Here is a 10169-nt window from a genome sequence, read left to right as displayed (position 1 = left end):
GAAGAAGAATGGGACTGTATGAGAATGGAAAAACGAAGAGAGAATGGCGAATGGGATGCAAGCAAAGGGAGGAAAGGAGAAGACTGACCAGGGTTGGATGCACTCTGATAAAGCTTTCAGAGGCTTATGCAAAGTGATGCTCCACAGCTTTTAAGGTTGCCCATACTAGTTATCATCTGCCTTGTGCTCTGCACTACACCCTTCTGAAATCCCTCGCCTTTTCTTCCCACTTTGAGCATTTGTGACAAAGTGACATCTTTGGCCCTAAACAAGGCAAGGGTAGAGCAGGCCCTTTAATTAGTGCCTTCATGCTGAAGTGTCCGTGTAAGTTACTGATGACTCTATGTAGTCAAGAAGGTGGACATCACTACCGTTCTCAAGTGCACACTAGGAAATGGCTCAGTGTTTTCCCCAATTACACTGGTGTTTCCTTAAGCATTTCTTTAGAAAGGACATTTCTGACACATACACTGTACATTTAATAAATAAAATCTTCAGAAATTTAATATTTAAAAAACAATACATGACAGCCCAGATGGCTAAGGAGTGGGATGGGAGAGAGAAATTAGACCACCAGATGAAATGTGGTGCAGGCTGGTACTGAAAAATCCACTCATTGCCATCCAGCAATCCATGAGAAATGGGTTGGTGACTTCTGCCCAGTTCCGATGTTTCTACAACAAAATCCATCATTACATTTAGCACCAATTAGTGTCATTTGGGCAGCTTCAGAAAAAAGGCTGAGAACTGAATGGGTATAGCGACTGAAACCTCTCTGAACAAACCTCGAACAATGCTGTCTTCTGGTTGGAGTTGATGAACATTAATGGGACAGTTTGAGGAAGCTTACACTCACCTTACTAGTGTATAAACAGATGGATAAACAGAGGAAGGATAGACCAGGGCTATGGCACTAGCCTGGCACATGGGAGATGTGGATTCAATTCCCTGCTCCATCACAAACTTCCCTTGTGTGACTTTAGGCAAGTTCCTTAGATTCTCTGTGCCTCAGTTCCCCATCTGTAAAATGGGAATAACAACACTTTCCGACCTCACAGGGGTGCTATAAGGATGAATACAGCAAAAACTGTGAAGCGCTTTGGGATGAAAAGGTCTGTATAAGAGCCAGGTTTTATTATAGTAACCAGGGCTGTCAATTTGCCACCTTTCACCAGCACAAAATTCAATTTAAAAAAAAATGGAGATTGGGGAGAGAAAGTGAGACACTTTGCCAACGGCACACAGGTACTGAGAGACTTGGGACAACTACCAAAAAAATAAAGAATGCCAAATCCAAAAATGGCCACCCAAATACCCTGGGAGAACCTGCTTCAATACAGCAAAAAGAAACCCACTGACTGCACACCCCTAGCTGTCACTTACCACCCCTCACTGGAACCCATATGCGGTATCATCAAACAATTACCATTCATATTTGAGGAGGACCATATTCGGAAAGAAATCTCCCCCAAATTCCCTCTTCTATGATTCTAGCCTTCAAATAGGGTGGCCACTGGTGCAACCCCAGAATACAGGGTGTCGCTGTCCCCAGTGGTGTGACCATGATCTCACCCCTTCCAGCATCAATCTGTCCCCTCCTGCATTGACCTGCCTGCGTGGCCCAATCCTCGCCCACATAGGCCTGCCCCTACCTGGGCCATTCTGCCTGCATGGGCCTGCCCCATCTGTGTCAGCCTGCCCTCACGTGCATCACTCCACATGGAGGCACCACCCACTCCCCCATCCCTTTGGTATACCCCTATGTGCACCCTGTCAGAACAACAGATGCAAAACCTGCAGACAAATCTCTACTGTTCAACAACCCCCACAACACACCTTTCAAGATTCACAGGTCCAGCACATGCTTATCACAACATGTAGTATAGCTCATCCAGTGCATTAAATGCCTAACAATAACTATGTGGATGAAACCAGACAACCACTATGCTCAAGTGAATTCACACGGAAAAGTGATGTGGTGTCTTTGTCTTTTATCACCAGTGGGCGAACACTTTTCACAAAGCAATCACTCCACATCTAATCTTTCAGTATTTGTCCTCAAGGGAAACCTGCACAACACCTTCAAAACGTGAGCCTGGAAACTTAAATTCATAACTCTGGAAACCAAAAACCATGGATTTATCAAGGATACTAGTTGTATGGCTCATTACAACAATTCATAATACACCACACTGCCTGCTACCCTTAACTGCCCACTTCAAACACTTTATGCATTACAATCTAACCCCTAATTGCCCACTTCATTTCAAGTGACTGCATCCAACATGTCTCATCCCTTCTGCTTAGCAATCTGTCCCAACTTGTAGTTAGCTCAGACACTCTGCTTCCTTCCCCAGATCTAAAGAAGAGTTTCATGTAGCTCAAAAGCTTGTACCTTCCACCAATAGAAGTTGGCCCAATAAAAGATGTTCTCACCTACCTTGTTTCTCTCAAGCCAAAACACAAGTTGACAAACACTATCGTACATCATGAGGGTGACTATCAGAGATTTAATGACAGTGGGGTTGAGAGGAAATATATATATATAATTAAGAGAATGTGATGAGATTTGCATCCTATTAGAAAACACCACACTGCCTTTATTATATTTCAAGTTATGCATGTTATTAAAAATATGCAGATCTATAGCAAAAAAATATAGTATGAGGTGTCTTAATGTCACTTCAACCTCATAAATCCATTGTTAATGAAGCAATATTCCAACCAATCTGAAGCACAATCCATTGTTAAAGTAGCAATACCTCAGCCAATCTGATTCACAATTTAACTTGTCCAACAAAAAGCTTCAGTCTGTCTTGTTCACAGGCTATTTGAATAAGGTAGCTGATTGCTGTGACAACTGCATGACTTGTTACCATGTGCTGAAAAAAACTTTATTGCAAATAATCCACACAAGGGTGGCTGTCAAACTGCCTTTCCTGTTGTACGTGGTGTGTTTGATTATAACCCAGCTAAAACTGTCCTGAAGAACAGGATGAGAACCAGCCCTCAAGGTCAGACACACACTGGCAGGCAATCCACCATAGGCTTCAGATCATTTCCGTCATCAGACAGCTGTATCATTCTCACCAGAGCCAACAATTGTTAAAATATCAGTCATCAGCAAAGTGTTAATGTTTCCACTGTAGGCAGATGGTGAGTGGCGTACAAAAGCCTAAAAGAGCTTCAGGCACTGCTGGGTGATTATTTTCAGTGTAAAGCCAGGGCTGTAATGCAGGGAAGAATAAACCTTTCAGGCCTATATGACATCTAGAGAGGACAAAAGATGCAGCCTGGAACAAAAGCTAGATTGCTGAATCGAGACGTATTTAATATTGCTAAACTCCTAGTGTAAACACCTGATAGATACAGTGTAGCAAACATACAATTTTTCATTGCTGGAATAGTTTAAATAAAAGATAAATGGATACATTTTTCATTGGATTAATGATTTTTCTTAGTTATTTTCTTTTTTCCACTCTTGTGGGGATTCATTAGATTTTAAATATCATTTAAATGTAAATTTCAAACACAAACCGCATTATTCTGCCTCATACAATACAAAGCTGGTTCTCTGTCATGTTGTCATGGACTGTCTCCAGGCCCTCTGAGAAAAATAGTAAAAAAAATTCTATTGAATGTGGTGCTGAAAACAAAAGCAGTATTCTATGAAGGGTAGCGTTCTGACAGTTGACTTCTTCTGAGTATGTGCTGGTACTCAGACTTCATAAGACATAAGAACGGTCATTCTTAGTCAGACCAATGGTCCATCTAGCCTAGTCTCCCATCTTCCGACAGTGGCCAATGCCAGGTGCTTCAGAGAGAACACAGAACAGGTAATCATCAAGTGATCTATCCTGTCAGCCACTCCCAGCCTCTGGCAAACAGCAATCCCTGCCTATCCTGGCTAATAGCCATTGATGGACCTATCTTCTATGAATTTACCTAGTTCTTTTTCATTAAATAAAAGCAGCATTGGATTAATTATTTGGATGTCAAGATTTTTGAAGATGAAAGGTAGTTCTGTTATATCAGTGCCGAGTATTATTTGTTTTAAAGATCACTATAGAGATATAGAGATATTTATTTTACATCCAGACAACCATCATAGACTTCACCCATGTACTTAAATGGAGTTGCAGAGTATGTAAGGTCAGGGCAGAATTTGGCCTTTAACCTTTTTGAAAGTGTTCTTATCTTATTGCTTTTCTGCCTTTAAATTCTACCCTAAAGCACCGAAAACTAACTTGGGAATTTATCCACTTTACATACACAAATGAAAGTTACTGAATTCTGCAAACAGCTGATTTCTCTTGCCTATAACTTCCTCATAAGATATAAAACAATACAGTGCTCTTCAAAAGACAAGGGAGCTTAGGCATCAACAAGAAATGTGAAGCAAAACGTGGCCACCAGAGATACTTTTAAAGTTTGTATCCTACCAAATCATGAACCGACTACATAGTTCCTTGCTGGCTCTTCACAAATGATGATTTAGAGTCACTGATAACTGTGGTACTGTCAAAAAGAAAGAGATGGACGTACACATACACTATTGGAAGGTTTGAAGGGATTAGATTTTTATCAGTAAAGATTGGTAAACATTGATTTCACCATACACAGGCAAAACAAATGTATAGATCTCCATTGATAAAAGTCAAAATTTACCGATAAGCAAAGTAAGAAAAATGTTGCTTGAGAACTTATTAGAGTTTGATTTAAGGCCATTTACTTTGTATAGTTTGACATGTGATGTTGACAATTTGTGCGACAGTTATAAAGCTTAACTTCTTGAACCTCAACGTTTGCTGTCATTAAATAATTATTGTTTGACATCCCCATTTGACTGTCTCCCCGTAATTTCCTATAATTGTGAACATTTAAATAGATTTTAAAAATTAAATGCTTAAAAGTAAACATTGATATTATCCATCAAAATCATAAAAAAAATAGTAACTAACTATGGGATTGTCTTGACATAGTGCAATACTGGTTAGAAAGCTGTCAACCAATGTAAATCATCCTGGACAGGTAGCATTTAGACCCCATATTATGGCTCCTTAATAATTATACCGAGATTCTGGCTCGCACATTTCTTAGGCAAATGGCTGATGTTAGCTAGGATCATAGCCAACACACCTTTATATACAGAATGGCAAAAATCAATCATGCACATGTCATCCATGGAAGAATTCATTCACAAGACAATCTAGAGAGGAAAAAAAAGCAGCAAAATGTAGGACCACTTCTTAGACTATATACACTCCACCTAGAGAAATACTTCTTTAACCACACAAACAACATGTACCATAATCCTTTCATGGAAAATATATATGTAGGTGCACCTATTAATGTATATGGACATAACTCAGAAAGTTGAACCCCTCAGGGTGTCCATATAGATGGCGGATGACTGGTCATCTTTGCATATGAAGACGTCTGTACAGCTCTAAATCCTTTGGAGAAGATGCAAATGTTGTGGTATTAGCCAATACAATAATATTATACCTTCTGCTACTTAGATACACTCCTGTGTGTATCCACCTGTGTAATTTCTATGCAAAATCTCAAAGAAAATAAAATCAAAACTTTTTAAAAGAGTTTTGCATCGAAGACTGTTCAGCCAATCAGATTGCTGAGAAGCCCAAATGTTTTGCTATCTCTGAAAAATAGTTTTCATCACTCAGTCAAATGGCTGCAGCATTCAGGAAATCTAGACTACCAATGGGGATTCAGAGACAACAGCAGCTAGGCTTTTATTTGTTATAGTAAATCCTCAACACCATTTTGTAGAAATCTCCCTATCAACTGAGCTCCATGGTCTCAGGATAGACATTCTCCTCCTAGGACATATTGAGGAAATTCTACTGCACTAATCAGGATTCCTCAAACCAGCTGCCTCAGCACTCATGGCAGCGCTAGATACGCATCCAAACACACACTAGATGCGGGTCTAAGGGCAGGGGAGAGCAGGGGCCAAATCTGATGGAAAGTACAATTTTTCCCTGAACTACCCATAGCCCTCTCTCTCAGAGTATAAAGGGACATCCCTCAGACCAGCTGAGTCTGTGGCACACCTTCCCTGAATTAATCAGATGTGGCATTCAAAAGTTACCTTGTTCCAAAGTCCAAACAGAGAAATGCCACCAAGTTGAGTGTAAGGCCTTGAAATCTCAGCCAGTCTAATTGGCTCTGGAAGATACTGAACCAAAGAAGCCTCTGGCTAGCATACACAGAGACTGTTTCATTAATTTTCATGTCTGTATTTCAAAGTCAGAGGTTTTTAGATAACTCTAGTCCGGTTCACTGTTTAGTTCCAAAAAGCAGAGTAAGTTCTATTTTCTTCCAACTCTGCTCTGCAATGCTGTGCTGAGGGGCATTATGGATGTATCAAATGGCGGAGGAGGAGAACCCAGTCATATTCAGGTGCTTGTGTTTCGCAAATCAGTTTTTAAACAGATGTTCTGTTGTCGTAAGACACATCATGCTGGTGGGTTCGACACTGCTACAATGAATGGCCAAGGACGCAGTGACAATTGTACAGGATTGATTAAACTTCCTGGATGACCTCATTCAAAGGGCTCTGCAGAGACCAGATAAGGATCAGACAGCTTTGGCAGAGAGCCGGAAAAGGGAAAGGAAAGGGAGGGAAAGGACTTTCCGTAAATGTGTACTTCTTTCTCCGGTTTGTGCTTCAGAGCACCTGCAGAACCAGACACAGTATCAGCCCTTACGGCTGTTCTTACTACATTTAAACAAAGAGAGACAATTGGGTCATGTGTAGGAACAGACAAGCATGGACAACCTTGTGACCTTACCATGGTGCACTGTGGAGCTGCATTCCACCCCCTCCTTCCTCAAGTATTTGTTTTAGTTTAACTAAATACTTTGCACTTATGTAGCATTTCTAGTACAAGGATCTCAAGGGTCTTTACAAGCAGTAACTAAGCTCTCCAACACTGCTGAGAGGTACGTAATGCAGTAGAATCTTCACAAAAGGGCCAAATCATGAAATCCTTTATCAGGACTGGTCCACACTAGAAAATTAAGTTAGCTTAATTATGTCGCCCATGGATATGAAAAATCCACACGCCTAAATGGCATAGTTAAACCAACCTAACCCCCCTGATGCAGACAGAATGTTTTCATTGACCTAGCCACCACGTCTCAAGGAGGTGGATTACCTATGCTGATGGGAGAACCCCTCCCGTTGCTGTAGGCAGTATTTACTGGAGCACTACAGTGGTGCAGCTGTGCCACTATAGCACTTCAAGTATAGACAAGCCCTCAGACTTTAGTTAGTCCTTACTCAGGCAAAACTGCCATTGGCTTCAGGGGAAGTTTTGTCCAGGATTGAAAGAAGACTTTAGGATGTAGTCCCTAGTATTTCGAATGTCCTCCAGTGGTAGTTCTAATTATAGTAATTCTTAGTATGGGGAATGCCTGTTGGCCTACATTACCCAGAATCCTTAAGAAGATATTGGCTGTCTGTTTGGAGAGCGAAGAATAAAGCACAGTGGATTGTTAACAGTTCACCTTAATGTCAGTCTTCCTTTAAAGAAAATTATATATACACACACATATATATAATGCATTCACAGTATGCTACCAAGAAGTGAAATGTTAACTCCATTTCACTGCCGTACAGAAAGATTAAATGACTTGGTCAAAGTCAAACAGCAAGTCACTGGTAGAATCAAGAATAGAATCCAAGGTGAAATCCTGGCCATTGAAGTCAATGGCAAAACTCCCACTGATTTCAATGGGGCCAGGCTTTCACTCTAACTTCTAGTCCCCTATTGTAGAAACTACAGCACACCAGGTTGCTTTGTGAGAAGATGTTCTATTTCTGACTGACCACTATGACAAGGCATTCAAATACTTGCAATATGTCTTCAAAGGAGATTTATATTATGTTTTTAAACAATGTTTAACAAAACAAGTCCAATGCCCACTGCAGACTTCAAAACAAAAAGAGGAAAAAATTTTGTATTTCCCCAGCTTTATCACTCGTATACTATTCATGGATTTTATCACTTGTACACTATAAATGGATCAAATCCTGGTTTCCTTACACAATCCAAAAGTCAGGAGAAATCATCATTGGTTTCAACTAGAGTTCGTTTTCCTTAAGTAAAGATTACAGGATTTGGCCCTATAATTATTACAGTACTAAATTCAAATGGGGCTAACCAATTCCATGAAACTTTTAACTTGGATCTAGCCATCCCATGTTATTGTCCATAAGAATTTTTCTTCTCAAAAGAATTAATCTGTGGGTGAGCAAGAAGTTTTTTTGGTACAAATTATAAGAATCTATTTTCCTTAAATGAGACAAAAATGTCACTGAATGATCTCTTTTGACAAGTTGTTTTCTAAGTCAAGGAAAATGCAACATTTCAGTAATGATACTGTGAGAAATTATCTATAGTACATCATCCTTCAAGCCATAAAGATAACAGCATTCATGTCCCTAGTTATTTGATATTAAAGAGAGTGTCATTGGAATAGAAAGTGTCACAGAACACATTTCCAGTTTTGAATATGTCAGAGCTATTTGCTCTACAAAAGGTTTTAATTAAAGTTTAACTAAAACATTTAATTTAATTAAAAGCACGTACATTGAAGCTGGCCAACCTCATTTGGATTATGTCTGATTGGAGTTCAGCACGAGGCACAGGTATTCTCTGTTATAATGGAGGGTTACTGAAAAGTAATACAAGGAAATTAAAAAACTGGCAATATTGAAGCTGTAAATCATGTTAAAAACAATCTGCTAAATTTACATCAAATCCAGAGATAGCAGAGACAGAGTGTTTTCTTACACACACACACACACAAACACAGACCCTGATTCTGATCTCACTTTCACCAGTGTAAATCAGGAATAACTTCCACTGAAGTCATGGATGTCAATGAAATGGAATTATATGTATGTGATCAGAATCAATTCTTATATGTTGGACAAACTGAAATGCTGATCACTGTCCTCTGTTAAAATGGTAATTACGGAAACAAAACTGAATCCAGAGATGCCCTCAGATGAGAAAGTCAGATCAGGTAGGAATTTACCTAAAGGCCAGAAGGCTTGGGGTCCAAAGTTCCATTCAGGCCCATCTCTAAAAGCATCAGAAATGTTTCTCTTAAACTGAAAGCCACCCATATTTTAAACATCCTTAGCTTTATCAAAAAAGACCACCTTACACCATATCAGTATGCCCAAATCCTTCAGTCTGGATTCAGTAAATAGCATTCCATCACCTTCAATGGGGATTTTGCCTCAGTGCCTTTAGCAAATGTTTTCCTTGAATATGGACCACCAATTTCAACCCCTAATGAAATAAGCAATATGTGACAGAGTGAGAGGCCTGGGTAAACACTCTCTTCACAGCAGCTCTAATCCAGCAAGGCAGAATGGATCTGATTTAGCAGGTTGTGCCTAATTTGTGAGTGGGGCAGATCTGAAAGGTTAATTAAGCCATTAGGCAGATCCTACAAAGAGTCACAGGAAGGTAGCGGAAAGGGGAGAAGCAGGGGGAGGAGGGAGGTTCTTACCTGTTACAGGAGCTAGACCCCTCCACCCCACCGGACTGCTGGGCCAGAGCTGTATATAATGTGAAGGTGGTGGGAAACCACTATGTAAATAAACTGCATAAAATATTTAACCAGCACAAGGGTCTCTGATTAGTTTGTGGATCGGAGTAGAGGCAGGAGCCAGAAGGCCCTGTTACACAATATAAATAAACTAGTTAATTAAAAATAGTAAAAACTCACGTAGACAGACTTTCCATATAATCTGCCTTGTCACCTACATTCAAAATGACAGATAAAATAAGAGCCCCAAACCATCTGAGTCTTTGCACAAAGATCAAACCCAATTTCATCCTTCTTGGAGTTTTGAAAAAAAGGCTGGTTAACTTTTTCCACTATTATTTTTCTTTGATGAGCTCCTTTGCCTTTCTAGGTGCCAGACTGACTGGCAGCAGGAAATACTGTAAATTGCACAAGGAAACCTGTTCTTGTGAGATTTCCAGCCAAAATTTTGCAGAACTAAACAGTTCAGATAAGCTTTGGATAAGCCCCCAAACTTTCCAATGCTCATCTGAACCAAACCCCAAACCTTTTGAGAGTCTCCCCATCACTGTTTTACATAGGTGTCCCTGCATAAA

At 40.0% G+C, this 10169-nt stretch overlaps 1 long non-coding RNA gene across 1 annotated transcript; it reads right to left on the bottom strand.

The window, feature by feature from the left end:
• Positions 1–539: 539 nt before the first annotated feature.
• On the bottom strand, positions 540–9384 carry LOC137162096 (uncharacterized). Its single transcript, XR_010922276.1, has 3 exons — positions 9262–9384; positions 8622–8706; positions 540–674 (listed from the first exon to the last, which is right to left on the bottom strand). It is a non-coding gene; the product is annotated as an uncharacterized lncRNA (long non-coding RNA).
• Between the last annotated feature and the right edge of the window lie 785 nt (positions 9385–10169).

Source organism: Emydura macquarii, unplaced genomic scaffold (assembly GCF_026122565.2).
Source record: "Emydura macquarii macquarii isolate MOO-44397 ecotype Brisbane River unplaced genomic scaffold, CSIRO-AGI_Emac_v2 contig_2422, whole genome shotgun sequence".
In the NCBI taxonomy this organism is placed as follows: Eukaryota; Metazoa; Chordata; order Testudines; family Chelidae; genus Emydura; species Emydura macquarii.
The sequence above is the reverse complement of the archived record's forward strand: the minus strand, read 5'-3'. Positions and strand labels throughout refer to the sequence as shown.